This window comes from Balaenoptera acutorostrata, chromosome 7 (assembly GCF_949987535.1).
Source record: "Balaenoptera acutorostrata chromosome 7, mBalAcu1.1, whole genome shotgun sequence".
In the NCBI taxonomy this organism is placed as follows: domain Eukaryota; kingdom Metazoa; phylum Chordata; class Mammalia; order Artiodactyla; family Balaenopteridae; genus Balaenoptera; species Balaenoptera acutorostrata.
Window position 1 is genome coordinate 19,766,496 of NC_080070.1, and position 17,719 is coordinate 19,784,214.

At 39.2% G+C, this 17,719-nt stretch overlaps 1 protein-coding gene across 1 annotated transcript in view; it reads right to left on the reverse strand.

Moving 5' to 3' along the window:
- EXOC4 (exocyst complex component 4) overlaps positions 1–17,719 on the reverse strand; it is an 824,798-nt gene that overhangs the window by 45,459 nt on the left and 761,620 nt on the right. The gene's annotated exons all lie outside the window — the stretch shown is intronic.

A 17,719-nucleotide genomic window follows, 5' to 3' on the forward strand; every position in this document is an offset into this window, starting at 1 on the left:
AAGACAATTTCATCAGTCATTGTATTACCATCACATGTAGATGTTTTACTGATACTTTGGGAATTGAGGTTTGCACTTGGCAGTAAGCCCTCTCTTCCGTGCTGTCTGGTCTAGCCTTCCTCCCTGACCTGGACACCCTCTAATGCTGCTGCTGGGCCAGGTCTCTTGGAGGTCCCATCCCCCATCCTGGCCTTGCTGGGCCCAACAATGACTATGATCATTCCTAGACAGGCCTTAGGTGCTGTGCTAAAATCCATTCTCATAATCTTTCTGGTTTTCTTTTGTTTATCCCTACAGGCCTACACAACAATCTCTCCTTTAATTTTCCCTCAGGGAAGATAAAAAATTGTTACCCCTCCTTCAAAAGCCGTTTCAGCTAGGAACACCCCGTCATCATTGTTCTAACAGAGTCTACAAGATCACTGAGGCTGTGGTATATCTTCTTGAAATAATAATGCATTACATGGTCATGAGCTGTATAGCACAACAGCTAAAACGCAGACAGACCTGGCTTTGAATCATGGTTCTGTCATTTACTAGTTGTGTACACCTTGGGTTATTTAATCTTTCAGAGACTCAATTTTCCCATTTGTAAAACGAAAACTAATAGCTAAGCACACTAAGTTATTACAAGGATTAAATAAGATAATGTGTATAAATCACATAAGCAGAGTGCCTTACACAAAGTATGTACTCAATACAATAGTTGTTATTAGTAATAATAACGAATAAAATAATAAAAAATATTTATTTTAAGCAATTTGTTGTTATTACCTAGTTTTACTTATATGTGGAAAAATGAGATGCTGTGACCGAATTACAGAGCTATAAAAACTTCACGATGCGTCATGAAAAGAAAATAGGCGTTACAGTTAATCAGATGTTCTGGCCTATACTGAGACATCATATTGAATCATCAATTTTTAAACGGCAGAATACAGTAAAATATACGTAATGCTAAAACTATAACTAAATGCAGTAGTCTTCTTTGATGAGGGACAGGATTTTCCATTCTCAGGGGCAAACATCATTGCACTGAAAAATCACAGAGGTCCCAGGCGGTATGATTTTTCATACAGAAGAATTATCAATAACCAATTCTTAACTGCTCTTCTATCTGGTTCTAAATATAAATAATATTTCAAAGAAAGAGATTAATATGGGAAAGGGAAAAACAAACTTATTGTTCTAAGAAAAGGACAGTCTGATATAGGAGATTAAGCAAACCTTTGAAGTTAGGGTTTATAATGGCTCACTGATCAGGCAGGAATGGACAAGACAGATTAGACAGAATAGAAAAACTTAATATTAATATTAATTATTTAAGTTAAAAAGAACTGTGAACATGTCTAATGTATAGTTCATATTTTTAGGGGTAAGCCAGCCTTAGCGCCAACAGCAGGATACCTGTGTGAGATCATTAAGTCACGCCGGCCAGTATCTGCCTGGGTGAGGAAGCCTTTTAAGATAGTTGACAAAAGGAAATTTGTCTTTCATTCTACAGGTGAGCTAACACAGGGGTGGATATTATCCAAACAGATCTGCACAGGTCCTGTGAGAAGAAAGGGATCTCATGAAAGGAGCTGCAGGTTTAATTGGAAAACTGCATTTTTTTTCTAAGTTAAAGGAAAAAGAGCTATTAGAGACTCTTTGGCTTCAGGGCCCAAATTTAAACATATGCCATTGGTGAGGAGCCTCAAAATGCCTGAGAGGACATTCTTTTCCTCTGCACACAACAAAAAGTAAATATTTAAGGCTCATTAGAGGAACTGGCAAATAGCTGATAGCCAATAGCTACAAAATTTAACGAAGGCAATCAGCTCCCTGGCAGACATATGCTTCCCTTGTTCAAATGTTAGTTATGTGCCATTATCACTTCAATACTTTCATCCCTGGAGAACTAGGAAACCAAGAAAGGAAAAAAAAAGCAAAATTTCTGAAAACTGAAAAATAAAAATTCTTCGATGCTATATAATTAAAGTTAACAACAGAAACAGACCCACCGCCACATACATGCAGCGGAGAGAAGCTGAAACTTCAAACGACTGATTTATCACAGCAAGTAATTACTTTATGTTTTTCACAAACATTTGAAACCTATTATTACTTTCACAGCGGCACACATCAACAGAAGACTGTCACCTAAGGGAGAAATGGGGAACTGGGCTGTAATTAATTTCTGGTCGAATATATCATGAAGCCTTTAATGTTGTCAATAAAATGCTCTAGCCGCTAAAAATCCCCAACCTCTCCCTCCTTCCTCTGTCCCCTGTACCCCAAAATGTTTAATCAGCGTCTCTGTGAAACAGATTGCCAAAAGGAGCATGAGATGTGGTATTAATGCTGGCTGCAAAGTTGAGGCCATTGATCCGCTCCTTCCCTTGACCCAGGTATCAAGAGAGAGACGTCAGTCAAGAGCTGGCCTTCCCTACCCCCCCCCCCCTTGTTTTTTTCCTCATTTGACTCCCATCTCCAATTGAGAAAAATAGAAGGTGTGCAATTCTTTGGAGAAATTTAAACATGTGGATGCCAGGCAATGGAAATCATTACAGCAGCAACTGAAGCCTACATCCTTAAAGGTTAGAACACAAAGATTAAGAGTGCCTCCAGGAAAAAGTGAAATGGCTGATCTGAATAAAACCTTTCCATCAATTGGAAAACCACAGCACAGCAAAGGAGATGAAGAGCTACAGCAGATGTGACATTTATATTTTTGAGTACCTACATGTTTATTTTTTGAGTTACTGTTCAGAGCCTTATATGACCTTTATAGGTCATGCAAAAAACAGTAGCCAGCTTCTCTGTCTAAATCCCCAGTACGTGTGGTGAGCAAATGCTACAACCATGATCTTGACTGTGAAACGAAAGAGGCCTACAATGCTTCTTTCTTCATTCATTCATTTATTCATTCACATACACATGCATTAGTTTGTCCATCCTGTCAACAAACATTAAAGTGCCTGCTTTACACTCAGAAATCTTTACAGTATCTTTACGGAATTAGATGGAAGTTAACTACCCTCCTTTTAAAAGCCTTTCCTCTGATGGTCTCTTTTGAGAGCCAGGGGTCGAGGTGGAGTTCTAGACCCCTGAACCCCATCTCTGGCTGCACATAGTGCAACTCCGGGCAAGTCTTATCTGCAAGATACCCTGGAGTTGATCTTCTAGTCAAACCCTTATTTTATAGACGAGGAAACTTCAGCCAAGAGAGCTCAAGTGACACGTGCACAAGTTTATGCAAAAATCATGGGTTGAATTTGTTTACTAGCCACCCATTAGATAAAAAAATACTATTTTGTTCAGCCCAAAACTTCCAAGAACACAACGTGACTCTGCCTCAAAATAATCATGGTGACTCCGTAGGGGTTTTAAGTGATGATTTAACCTAAGCCATAAACGTGCTTTCAGGTAATTTTTACTTTCACTGCCTGCAGCAGGAGAAGAAAAAAGAGTCATGGGGACTGAAGGAGAATAAGAGGCTGAAAGAAAAATGGCCTGGATATTGTAGAGTCTCAAAGAACGTGAGGTTAGGCCAGTATTTCTCCAAGAGTGCCCCAAACTACCTGCATCAGGATCCCCTGGGCGCTTGTTAAACAAACTACAGATGCCCGGGCCCCACCTTCAACCTTCTAAGTTGGAATTTTTAGGAATGGAATCAAAGAATTCCACCTAAAGCAAGTTCTCTAGGAAATTCTTATACCCTCTAGCTTTTGAGAGCCACTTGGTTAATCGGCTTGGTGTTTTAAGAGTACAGGCGTATGTACTTGGGATTTCTGATACAGTTTACCAGCGATATGAATCATGTACTGCTTCTAATTTGCGGTATGGTTCCAAGAGCATGGTCTTGGGCCTCCAGTGCTATTACTCCAGGACGGTTGTTTGGAAAGTGGGCAGGCAACCAACAAGCAGCACCAAGGACCTAATGACTGAGCAAAACCAGCCCCAACACATTCCAGCGTAAGAGGGATCTGCAGAGTCCTCCAGTGACACTGCTAATTAAAGCTAATTACAACTGCCAAGACCAGAGCTCAGTGGAGACACACAACCAGAAAAAATAAAGGAAAAGAAAATGTTTGAAAGATGAGAGCCTAATTGAAAAATAAAATCATATTTTAATTAAATGAAGCAAAACAGAAACCCAGTATTTACCAAATGACAGCCCTGATTTCACATGGTTAAGAACATTCAGAGACTTTGGGGTTGGACTGACCTAAGTTTGAACCCTGAATCTTATTATTCTGTAAACTGGGAATTTACTTAGCCTCTTCAAGCTTTAGTTTTTTTCAACTAGAAAATGGGGTAATAATAGCTACATATATAGTTTCAGGGAGGATTCAGTGAACTAATGTAGGTAAAGCATTTCCTATGGCTCGTGTCATTTACTGAGTTCAATTATATAATAGTAACAATAATTACCCTTTCATTAAAATGGTATCCTCACTGGGAGAAACTAACTAATTTAGGCCTCTAGGTGATTTACACTAAAGGTACTTGATTTCTAGAAGCTGTCTTTGCTTTAGTGAAAGTAGTCTGGAGTCAAAGGTTTACAAGGCTAGGTACATGTTTATTTCTTGGTAACCTATCTGTAATTAGTTATGGATGCTCTCTGATACGTGCATGGAAATTCATATTCATCAAACATACTTGAAAACTCAAATTACATTTTTGAACACTTTAGATTGCTGACTATTATGAAGAAGTAAAGGAAAATGAAAACAAAATTCAGAAACCAAAAGCAAGCAAAATAAATCATGGCAACTAGCCACAGGAACTTTATAATGAAGTGGGGAGGAAGAACACATTAATAAAAATTAGAGCAATAAAATATTAACTGGGGCTTCCCTGGTGGCGCAGTGGTTGAGAATCTGCCTGCCAATGCAGGGGTCACGGGTTCGAGCCCTGGTCTGGGAAGATCCCACATGCCGCGGAGAAGCTGGGCCCGTGAGCCACAATTACTGAGCCTGCGCGTCTGGAGCCTGTGCTCAGCAACAACAGAGGCCGCGATAGTGAGAGGCCCGCGCACCGTGATGAAGAGTGGCCCCCACTTGCTGCAACTAGAGAAAGCCCTCGCACAGAAACGAAGACCCAACACAGCCATAAATAAATAAATTTTAAAAAAAAAGTTAAATGATGGGTACAAATGAAGAACCATATTGATATAATGAGGTATTAATTACAGAGTACAGAAAATCGAGGTGGGAGAGGAAAGAGGTTATAAAGCGAGAAATCGATATGGACCTGGCTGTTAGGGGGGCTGAGAGAGCAAAAGTGCCTGGCTGGGTGCTGACCACTGAGCTCACTGTGGCCACCTGGCCTCCTTTCAGCACTGTGGTCTTATTCTCTTAGACTGGCAAATGGTGTTAGGCAAAGCAGGGGGTGGGAATGGAGAGAAAGGCTTTTTGTAAAAGATGGAACAAGAAAGGGAGCGCAGAAGGAAGTCTGGCCTTGATATGGTTTGTAAGGGGTTGTAGCTCTGCTTTTACCACTATAGCAATTGTGCCTGTTTCCTACTTTTAAGCATCAAAATTAAACACTCTATCTTAATTTATAAAACAAGACAGGTCAGCTTTCAGCCTCAAGTTTTTCAGTAAGAATCCTAATAGAGTCAATAAATGGTCATTCACGGGCTTTAGTCACAGAATAAGCTTAATGCCTTTCTAGAACAATGCAATCTTTTCCTGGCAGAAAATGGCCTCACTGGGTGAATTAATTTAATTTCCGCACTATGACGACTACAGAGGTAGTGCAGGGGATATAAATAGCACAATTTGATGAGAGATTTTGGACAAGTCACTTCTGATTTCTGTTCCTTGGGATCTTTATTGGAAATAATAACACCTGTCATCTATGTTAATCTCTGAATCATTCCAATTCACGACCACTGGCTGTCAATAATCTCGAGGAACCCTAAATTATACATTGACATTACATATGTACAAGGTATGGTGACATTAATTGAGCGTAATCAAAAGAAATCTTACCTAATCAAGGCCTCACACATCAGATAGGTTTATGAGAAATCAAACACCAGTACTGACAGGTATTACTTTTCCAGAGCCTTCTGAGTACTCATTGCTTTATGGTGCTCTCGGGGGATATGAAAACCACTAGGCATATTCACTTGCCTTCAGAGAGCCCTAATTAAGCAATTGATTATCAATAAATTGTTAGAATGTATGGAACCTACTATAAGTGCAATAAACATAGAAAAAGGAGATCAGTAGAAAGTGGTATGGTTAGAAATAGGTATGGTCAGAAACAAAGTCAAATAAAAGTTTAATTAGGGGGATGTAATGCTATTTAAATCTACTCATAAAGATACTTACGAAAATTTCCTCAGAGATCATGCCATACAAATTTTTGTTTTGTTACTCAATTTTATTAACTGGCATACTTCCTTAAAGCTATTTAGGCCATTATACTTCCCAATTTACTTGGGTACTTGGGAAAGTCAGGGCTAGTTTTGCATCATCATTAAATTCAAGAGGTATAACAGAATTTTTAGTGGCATCATCATTAAAAGAATTTTGGTAGCAGACTAATCTCTCCTACAAAATCCATCACAAATCCACATGGTTAATGATCTTGAGTCAAAAATCTGGAGTATTGCAGGTAAAGCGTGGAAAAGGTATAGGTTACCCCCGAATCAGAAAGGCAGTTAAGACTAATGGCACAATAAAGTTGGGGGGAAATGTGAAAATGGTGTGAAAAAAAAATTTTTTTTTAGAAACAAGGTTGTTCTTCAAGCAAGGCAAGCAAAGAAACTTGTACGAAATGCGGGGGTGTTTCATATTTTCAGCCGAGTCACCCCTGAAGCTTACCCCCCTCCTGACTCATCAAAGTGACAGGGAGTTAGGGGACCACAGGTCTGTCTAGATGTCTGTGGGTGCTTCCAGCAGATGGCAGCATGTCATCGCTAATCCCTATCCATCAAACAATGCCCTGGTCACTCCAAATAGGAAAACCCATAACTTTTCCTGCAGAAAACCAAAATACTGTTCCTGGTACAACAGGTTTGTAGGAAGTAAGTGTACCTAAGCAGCCCCCTTGGAAGGAATTCAATATTCTCAGCTACGCCAGAGGTCATTCCTGGCCTTAGAGAAAGTACAAGGTCAAGGATAAAGCAGGGGTCCAAAACTGATATATTTAAGCTGGCTTTGTCACTTGCTCTGTCACTTTGAGGAAAGCACCTGAACAGTTTACCTCAAAGAGGAGTTGGAGAAATTAAAAGGAGAAGATGCTTTCATTTACTGAGAGGAAAGATGCTGTATCAATTTGTGGGTGAAGTACTATTGCAGTGCAGGCAGCACTTTCACACGCTGTCCTTTTCTGGCTCTTGTACTGTGGGACCATTCCTTCCCTATCCTCTTCAGGGGTTCCTCTCCCTTCTCATGCCCTTTACATGCTGGTGTTTCGCAGGAGATGGTTCGCCATCTCCTCTAATAGTTTTAAACAACAACCCCATGCTGATGATTCCCCAAACTGGCCCCCCCCCCCGTCCTCCACTCTCCTCCAAGCTTCTAGCTTACACATACTGTTGCATATGAGCCACCTCCACTCGGAAATCTCACAGGCATCTTACACTTGTCACGTCCACTGATGATCTTCCTTCCACAAAGCCTATTCCTCCCTCTTCCTGTATGCGTATCTTATGTGATGGTACTGGGACCCAGCTAGATAGCCATGTCAGAGAGTGAAGGGTCAGCCCTGACTCATTTTTCTTTATCTTCACCATTCAATCACTCTTTAAATCCTGCACATTTTAGCTCGTTCATACGTCTCAAATCTGTCTCCTCCATCCCCACCAGGACTGACCTGGTTCAGGCCCTACACACCTCTCTCTTTACAATCACCTTCCAATTGGTCAGCAAGGCCTCCAGTTTTATTGCCCTCAAGTCCATTTCCTATACAGCTACTGAAAAAATTTTCTTAGAATATAAATCTGACCATCTCACTCTTCTGCTTCAAGCCCTTTAGGTCACCAACAGAATAAAGTTATCACTCCACAAATATTTATTGAATGCCTACTACATGCCAGGTATTGTTCTTAGCCCTGGGGCTACAGAAGTGAACAAGAGTCCTTGCCTTCTGGAGCTCACAGACAGACAAGGAACGAATAAACAAGTAAATATAAAATATGTCAGACGGTGATACGTGCTGAAACATAAATCAGGGTAAGGAATATAGGGAGTGCCGGTGGGAGAAGGCATGGTTTGAAACTGTAGAGAGAAAGCCTCTGATAGGGTGGGGCTTATCCTGAGCTAGTTCTGATTTCTCCTCAGGTCTCATATTTTATCACTCCCTTCCTTGAGCGTCTGCCCCAGTCACTCTGAACTGCCCTTTCTGTTCCAAACGGCTCTCTCCCTACCCTGGATAATTTCATTTAAGATTAGTATTAAGTATCACCTCCTCCAAAAATTAATTCTGCCTCGACCTCCTCTCTCTCCAGATGGGTTAGGGAAACTCAAAAAAGAGTTAGATATTTCCTTTATAAAGTTCCCCATTAATGTGAGTAAAAAACTTGGGCTACTTATTTCCTATGACTTAACATTTAGGACTTTCAAAGCTTTAAAGCTCAAACTTCAAAAAAAACTGAGGTATAATTGACATATAACATTATATTAGTTTTTCTTTTCTAGAAAAAAAACCCAGCTTTATTGAGATGTAATTCACATGCCATACAATTCACTCATTTAAGGTGTACAATTAAATGTCTTTTAGTATATTTACAAGGTTGTGCAACTGTCAGCACAATCTATCTTAGAACATTTTCATCACCCCAAAAAGGAAACCTTGTACCCATGTCCCCATTTCCTTCCAACCCACCTACTCTAAGTAACCACTACTCACTCTCCTTTCTATCTCTATAACTTTGGCTATTTTGGGCATTTCATATGAATGGAGTTAAACAATATATGGTCTTTTGTAACTGGCTTCTTTCACTTAACATAAAGTTTTCAGGGTTCATCCATGTTGTATCATATATCAGTACTTTAGTTTTTAGCTGAATAATACCAATTGTATGTATGGATTTATCACATTTTATTTATCAGTTGATGGTTACCTAGCTTGTTTCCACTCTTTGGCTTTTATGAATGATGCTGCCATGAAAATTTGTGTACAAATTTTTGTGGAGATGTAAGTTTTCATTTCTCTTGGGTATATGTCTAGGAGTAGAATTGCTGGGTCATGTGGTAACTCTATGTTTAACTTTTTGAGGAACTGATGAATTGTTTTCCGAAGCAGCTGCACCATTTTATATTCCTATCAGCAATGTATGAATGTTCCAGTTTCTCCACATCCTCTCTAACACTTGCTATTGTCTGTCTTTTTGATTATAGCAATCCTAGTGGGTGTAATGTGGTAACTTAGTTTGATTTTGATTTGCATTTCCCTAGGAACAAATAATGTTGAGCATCTTTTCATGTGTATATTAGCCATCTATATATCTTCTTTGGAGAAATGTCTATTCAAATCCTTTGCCTATTATTTTTATTAATAATTTTATTTTTCCCCAATAGTTTTAGATTTACAGAAAAATTGAGTAGAACAGAGATTTCCCATATATCTTATACCCAGATTCCCTATTAACATATTACATTAGCATGATACATTTATCACAACTGATGAACCAATATTGATACATTATTATTAACTAAAGTCCATAGTTTATTCACATTTTCTTAGTTTTTACCTAACATCCTTTCTCTGTTTCAGAATCCTATCCAGGATACCACATTACATGTAGTTGTCATGTCTTCTTAGGTTCCTCTTGGCTACAATAGTTAGTCAGATTTTCCTTGTTTTTGATAACCTTGACAGTTTTGAGGAGTACTGGACACGTATTTTTTTTTTTTTTTTAATTTATTTATATGTGGCTGTGTTGGGTCTTCGTTTCTGTGCGAGGGCTTTCTCTAGTTGTGGCGAGCGGGGGCCACTCTTCATCGCGGTGCGCAGGCCTCTCATTATCGCGGCCTCTCTTGCTGCGGAGCACAGGCTCCAGACGCGCAGGCTCAGCAGTTGTGGCTCACGGGCCTAGTTGCTCCACGGCATGTGGGATCTTCCCAGACCAGGGCTCGAACCCGTGTCCCCTGCATTGGCAGGCAGACTCTCAACCACTGCGCCACCAGGGAAACCCCTGGACACGTATTTTGTAGGATGTTCATGTATTCGAATTTATTTGGTATTTTTTCTCTTTATTATATGCATGATTTATGCATGTTGATGCTGACCTTGATTGCCTGGCTGAAATACTATGTGTCAGATTTCTCCACTATAAAGTTACTCTCCCCCATTCCATATGTACTCTCTGGAAGGAAGTCACTATGTGAAACCTACCTTAAGAAGTAGAATGTTAGGCTCCCCTACCTTTATTCTTTATAAGTTTATTTATTTATTTAGGCTGCATTGGGTCTTCGTTGCTGCGAGTGGGGTTTCTCTAGTTGCAGCGAGTGGGGGCTACTCTTTGTTGAGGTGTGTGGGCTTCTCATTGTGGTGGCTTCTCTTGTTGCAGAGCATGGGCTCTAGGTGCGCGGACTTCAGTAGTTGTGGCACGCGGGCTCAGTAGTTGTGGCATGTGGCCCAGTAGTTGTGGCTTGCAGGCTCTAGGGCGCAGGCTCAGTAGTTGTGGCGCACGGGCTTAGTTGCTCCACGGCATGTGGGATCTTCCCAGACCAGGGCTCGAACCCGTGTCCCCTGCACTGGCAGGTGATTCTTAACCACCGTGCCACCAGGGAAGTCCCTCCTCTACCTTTAGAGTACAGTAGCTACATAATCTATTTGGAATGCTTCTGCACAGATTTGTCTCTTCCTCGTTTACCAATGTATTCAATCATTTATATCGTACGGACTTAAGGATATTTATTTTATACTTTGGGTTATAATTCAGTACTACTTTATTTTCTTACTCAAATTGTACCAACTTTGCCATTGGGAGCTCTTTCTGTTGGTTCCTGTACCTCTTTGACACAATGTGTTATGTGTGTGCGTGTTTCGTGTTTTTAGTACTTCCTTACTTTCTGGTACTACAAGATGCTCCAGGCTCATCTTGTATATTTCCTGCTGCAGTCCTACAATCAGCCATTTCCCCCAAGATCCCTGCTTCCTTATTTTGAAGAATAATACTTAGAAACCAGATTCGGGTTACTAGGTATGCTCATTGCTACTGAGATATCTTTATCTAGTCTTTAATTAGATTATTTGTTTTTGTATTATTGAGTTGTAAGAGTTCTTTATATATTCTGGATATGAGTCCCTTATCAGATATATCCAAATATTTCCTCCCACTCTATTGGCTGTCTTTCACTTTCTTGATTCAATCTCTCATTGAGTTAAACAAATATTGGTGTATTGTACTTCTCCATATAAACCTATGTTCAGAGGCGGCAGTTCAGGTAAGATTTTTTTTCTCTTTTGGTCCCCAGGTACCAAATGGTTCCTTCTCTGCCAGTGAGATTTTTCTGGTGTCTTCTGTGGAGATGTTCCTGCTTCACAGTATGGGCACTATACATGGGAGATATAGAGCTTCACTGGTTAAGTCAGCATATATAGAACAGCTTCAAAGCTAACCTGGAGCTGCTGGAAGAGGGACTGGGGCTAGAGAGGGGTGGGGCACCTAGGAGCAGAGAGTGCCCATCATTAAAAACAAAATCACTTGGTTAGTATCCCTCTAAGAGTGATCACAACTCTGCTACATCATGGGAAATAGATGATGAGTACCTGTGCTGGGAAGAGCAGGGCTTTCTTAGTAACCATTCAATGAGAAAAGAGAGGCTGCCAATTTGGTCTTTTATACCTCACACTAGAATCACTCTAATTGCATTTTTGTTTTGCCCTGCATGCTTCAGACCTTACCATGGAATTGAGGAGTGAGCAGCTTTTCCCAAATACATTTGAAGCTTGTTCCTACACTAGGTAAGTTGTATAGGGCAGATAAAGGAATGCAGGTCTCCAAATATGCTTAGAGGTTTCAATATGCCTATTCACTATCCAACACCAAGGATATAAGAGATTATAATTTTGATTTAATGTGAAAATGGGAAGTGGTAGATAGGGGACTACAAATCAAGTACCATTTATTTAGGAAATGAAGAAAAATTTAATACACTTTGATATTCACTGACAGCTTACAAATTAATTTTCCAAATCCAATATCATCTGTTCCTGAGTTCCATTAAGGTAGGCAGTGCAATTTTCATCAGAGAAGTTCAGTGATTTACCTAAAGTAACACAGCTCCAAGCTAGGACTCTAGCACCTTAAGAGTGGTTTGACTCCCAGCACAGTGTTCTTGTTAACATACTACTACCTAAGTGCCCCAGAATTGTTTGGAGCACTTTGTCTTCTGGAATAAAAAAGAAATTTTAAAAACTGAAATAAGTGTAGGGCTTTGAGGTTTTAAGAAATGATTTCCTGTAGCACTTTCAACAGAAACTGTATAGGCAGAGTGCAAAGAGGAAACCAAAACTGGAAAAAGAATCTTAAAAGGTCGAATGGTTTGAGAGGGCAGCCAAGGAAGCCATCTCAATTTTAGTATGTTCTTGATATACGGATCCAAACACAATCTGAAAAGACTAACCTAATATATTTTTGACCCAGAGTTGACCCAAACCCAATCCTAACTTGCAAAAGGAGGAAAGCTGAAGTTGAAGGTTTGAGGCCATCAATCTTGTGGCATATCTTAGATGGAAAACGTCAGCAAACTAGCCAAGAAAAGGATTACTGACCAAAAGTGAAGGAAAACAGCTAACAGGTGGGAGTATTCTAGATGTACATAAAAGAGTGTGAGTTTAAATATAATGAAGATCCTTTACATTGGAAAAATTCTCTGTATATGAACTGCTTATGTTTACACACACACACACACACACACACACACAGTAATATCTTTTTTTTTCCAACCAAGATATTCTGAAATTTACATGGAAAACCAGTGCAGGAAACACTGGAACATGGAAAACAATGGAATATTGAGGAATGGCCAAACTTCTCTCATGAGGAATCTAAAAATACAAAATGTGACGGACTGTATTCTTCAGCATTCTCCAGAGAAACAGAACTAAATGGATGTGTGCACATAAAACTATATTACGTATATACACATGTATCTATATCTATATATACAGAGAGAGTGATTTTTTATTGGGGTTATAATTGACATATAACATTATATTAGTTTCAGGTGTACAACACGAGTCAATAGTTGTATATACTGTGAAATGATCACCACAATAAATCTAATTAACATCCAGGAAAAAAAAAAAAAAGGAATGCAGGTCTCTTATCAAGTCCACTAGGGGCTGATTTTCTATCCTGAGCTAATTTAACCTACCAGCAGCATTTGACACAGATGAAGATACTCTCCTCTTAAAACATTTTCTTCACTTCTGGGACACAAACCTCTCCTGGTTATTTTCCTGCTTCACTGGCTGCTCCTATTCAGGTTCCTTTGCTGGTTCTTCTCCAGTATTCCAACATCTACACAGTGGAGGACCCAAGGACCAATTCTTGGTCAGCCTTCTTTTCCCTCTACTTGTGTTCTCATTGAGATCTCACCTCTCACTCTGTCTCATGGCTTTAAAATCCCATCTATATGCTAACAAATCCCAAACTCCTATTTCCAGCCTACACCTCTTTCCTGAGCTCTAGATTTGTATATCCAGCTCTGTCTTCTTTACCTCTATTTAGGTGTTTAATAGGTATCTCAAACTTTGTATTTCTAAATCCAAACTCTTGATAACCCCTTTGTATTTGCCCCCTTAGCCCACCCCTCAACTCAACCTGCCTTTCCCATGGTCTGGCTCAATTTCAATAAATGAAAATTCCATCCTTTGAACTGCTCAGAACAAAAACCTTGGGGGCATCTGCTCACTTCAATCCCTCAGCAAATCCTGTCATCTTTACTTTTAAAATATATCCTAATCTGACGATTTCTCATCCTCTCCACTCCTACCATCTTGGTCTGAATCACCAATATCTTTCACCCAGATTATTGCAATAGTTTTCTAACAGATCCTTCTGTTTTTGCCCTTGTCTGTAACCTCCCCTCCTCAGGAAAAATGGAAAATCGTCTATTTTCAACATAGCAGCCAGAGCGATTCTTTTATGATATGTCATATTATGGCATTCTTCTGTCCCCACCCCTCTAACAGCTTCCTACCTCACTCAGAGTAAAGGTCAATGTTATTATAATGGTCTTCAAGATCTCAGCTTCTTAGATTAAACCTCTGACTTCATCTCTTACTCTTTCCTTGTTCATTCACTTCAGCCATACTGGCCTTTCTACTGTTCTTTAAATGCTTAATATATGCCTCCCTCTAGTTCTTTGCTCCTAGAGCTCCCTTCCTCGTAAGCTCATCTAGATATCTACATGGCTTGTTCCTACTCTTCCTTTAGGTCTTTCCTCAAATGCTACCATCTCATTAAGGACTTCCATGAACACTTGAAAATCGCAGGTTACCTTCATTATACCCTGGCACACTCTATTCTCCTTCTTATGTCTAATTTTTCACCATAGCATGTATTATCATCATCTGACATACTTTGTATTTTACTTATTTGTTTGTCTGTCTTGCCCACAGTAATGTAAATTCCACAAGGGCAGGACCTAGAGAGAATGCACGCTCAATACATGTTTGTTGAATGAATGAATAAAAGGATGAGGAAGCTTTCTGATGTTAGAACCTTACCACTTCCCGAACCTTAGCTTTCATTTCCTTATCTGTGTCAGATTAAAGAATGAGAGATACCAGTCTAAAGAAAACCAAAAGGACCACAAAATCAAGGAGAGATAATAGAGGCAACAGGAGAGAGAAAGGAGAAAAGAGAGGCAACTGTAATGAGAGAGACAGATACAAAAGGGAGAATGGGGGAAGAGATGGAAGTACTAGGAAGAAAACTCTGGGATTTATTTTTTTGTTCAATAATGGCTTCACTTGAACTATAGAGATTGCCAGATACACCCTGGGGACTTCAGTGCCCATTCAGACTTCTCCCGTTACTCCTGGACTCCTCGGTTGCTTCGAAGCACAGGACAGCTCAGGGTAAGATGATCTCTGATTAATGCAACTAAAGAGCACACTCCTAGAGGCCTTCTACTTTCTAGTTAGTCTGTAGTGATTTTCCAGGACAAAGCCTCTTTTTGGGGTCAAAAGGGTTATAGCAGAGAAAATTACCATAGGGGACAGGGTCTCTCTGCAATTCTGGTCATGTTATAGGTTATCTTGATCCTTTGTTTACCCAAGATTTATCCCTATTAGAGATTAGCTGGAGCAAAGGTGTGTATGAAAAAAGAGACAACTCAACAATACCACTGAGTAGTGGTTTACCACTACTCAACAATACCGCTGAGTAAAAGAGTCAGCATAAATGGAATCAGTCCAGATCTCTCATTTCTTTATTATGGAAGGAGTGTTCTATTTTTCCACTGGCCAGGAAGGCTATGAAAGTAAAAAACTACAAGAGCCTTGCAACTTCTTGTTAAATAAGTTTTCTGACACATGGCAACTAGTGATTAATTACTGTGTTAGAAGATAACATTCCTATAGAGATTTGCTGGAAATACAGATGCTGTCTATGCTTGATTAGACATTGCTTAAGGAATGCTGAGACACATTGCTGCTACAGTCTATTATTTCTGGCTATTTTGGTATCACTGTTATATTTATTTTACATAGCTTCACATTCAGTAGAATTGATGGAGCCCATTTCATAATACCTGTCCCTACCAAAAACAAGAACAGAAAAAAATAAGGCTATGAAGTGTGTTTATGCATATGTGTATGTATGAGAGCGAGAGAAAATGAAGGAGAAAGAAGACTATGAATAGTAGGGATGTAGTATTCCTTTTTGTAACACTTTCTCTCTACAAAGAAAGAATTGCAAGGGAGATGCTCTGTTTCTCATAAGCCAATAAGAAAACTGACCCACATCAGCTGGTTAAAACGTTCAGGGCATTAAGATAAACTAAACTTTGTCATTATCCAAGTTCTTTACCACAAAAAGAAGCCTTGATTTGATACCTAGTCATTCATCCAATACACAAAATGAGCACTTACTCTGGTCCATGCACCGAGGAAACAGAAAAAATCTGGGCTTCCTGGAGCTTACAAGTCTAGTAAAGATGTGTCTTTTGAGCTAGGATCAGGACAGAATCATCCAATGCTATATACTTAAGCTAGCCTATCTCCTCTCATAATCCATTAAGAGTAGTAATAGCAGTACCTCTCCCAAGAGGCCACATTTCAGCTTATACCCACTTCCTTGGATACCACTCCCAAATCCAACTGTGAAAGGCATGGCTTTGCTGAAGAATTGCTTTGCCAGTATACGGCCCATCGATGCCAACCTCAATACTGCCCAGTCAACATTTCATTATTCAGATGCTACTGTTTTTACTATGTGTTTGGGCCCCATACTGTCTGCCAAAAGCTGTGTTAATTTACTTATTTCAGCTAAAAAAAAAAAAAAAAAACATTTAAAAAAAGGATGATTGAATTTAGGAATTATATTCCTCAGAGAATTAGTAATGCTTTTCTGTATCCCTCAGGCCTCCATGTTTTTATCTTCCCCTTGTCAATGTTATTATGAATAGACTAATTCAATAATGAGATCATTCCCCATCAGAGAGACCAAATAAATGCAGCATTCAGTCACACCTGGTTTCCCTAATCTGAGCAAGGCACGCTTTCCAACAAATTTAGCCTAAAATAGGGAATTTAATGAACACACACACAAATAGAAAAAGACAGGGAAGGAGGACAGAAAAGCAGAACAACAGGGTAGCAGTGGAACAAATGGAGTGATAGATTGGAGAAGACAGGTTAAAAGTGAAGATACATGGTTATACGATTTCAAAACAAAGATCCTAGCATAGATGTCTTAATAATTGTCAAAGTAATATAACATTTCATCATCCCCTTAAGTGTCTCAAGAATTATTTCAAATTTTCTTGAACTTCTTCAAGAATCAAAAAATCAAGTGAAAAAACACAGAAATACTAAATATTAGGTAGGCGCATTCTGGACTATTAAAAACAAAAGACTTCCTAGCCATAAAGGAGTTCATGGAATAATTCATCTAGGTATAATTGTCAATAAAGCACCAACACCATAATCATTATCCATCCTGTTCAAAACTTAAGTTTTCATTAAAGCTCCAAAGGTCCACTGATTTAAGAAAGGTATGGCTAGTGTTGATACCATACGAAGAGAGAATAAAATTAACTCTTGTATTTGAAAAAGTGTATTATAAGGAAACACTAAAAACTGAGATCAGCAACCCTAGAAAAGAGAAAGTGAAAATGCTATTTAAAAAAGAACCTTCAATTACATAAAGGAACAGTGCGAATAGTGATGAGTAACCATTTTCCCCCCAATGAAAAAAAGAAGGGGGGATGGGTTTCAACTGGGAAAGATAGAAGAGATGAGGAAACAGATTCATGTAAAAATACATTCAACACGTTATTTAGGATGAGAGAAAATGTAAAAGATCCAAATGTCTACAAATCTGCATATACTTAGATAAATAAATTATTGTTTACTTACTCCGTGGAACATTTGTTCAGGTGTTAAAAATAATACTTTCAAGGGATATTAATGGATATGGGAAAAACCATGTTTTCACAGATTATTATTGATATAGGAAAACACAATTAAATGAGCAAAAAACCCATTAACGATTTTGTAAAGAGAAATGATGTGCATGCCCATGAGAAAACTCACC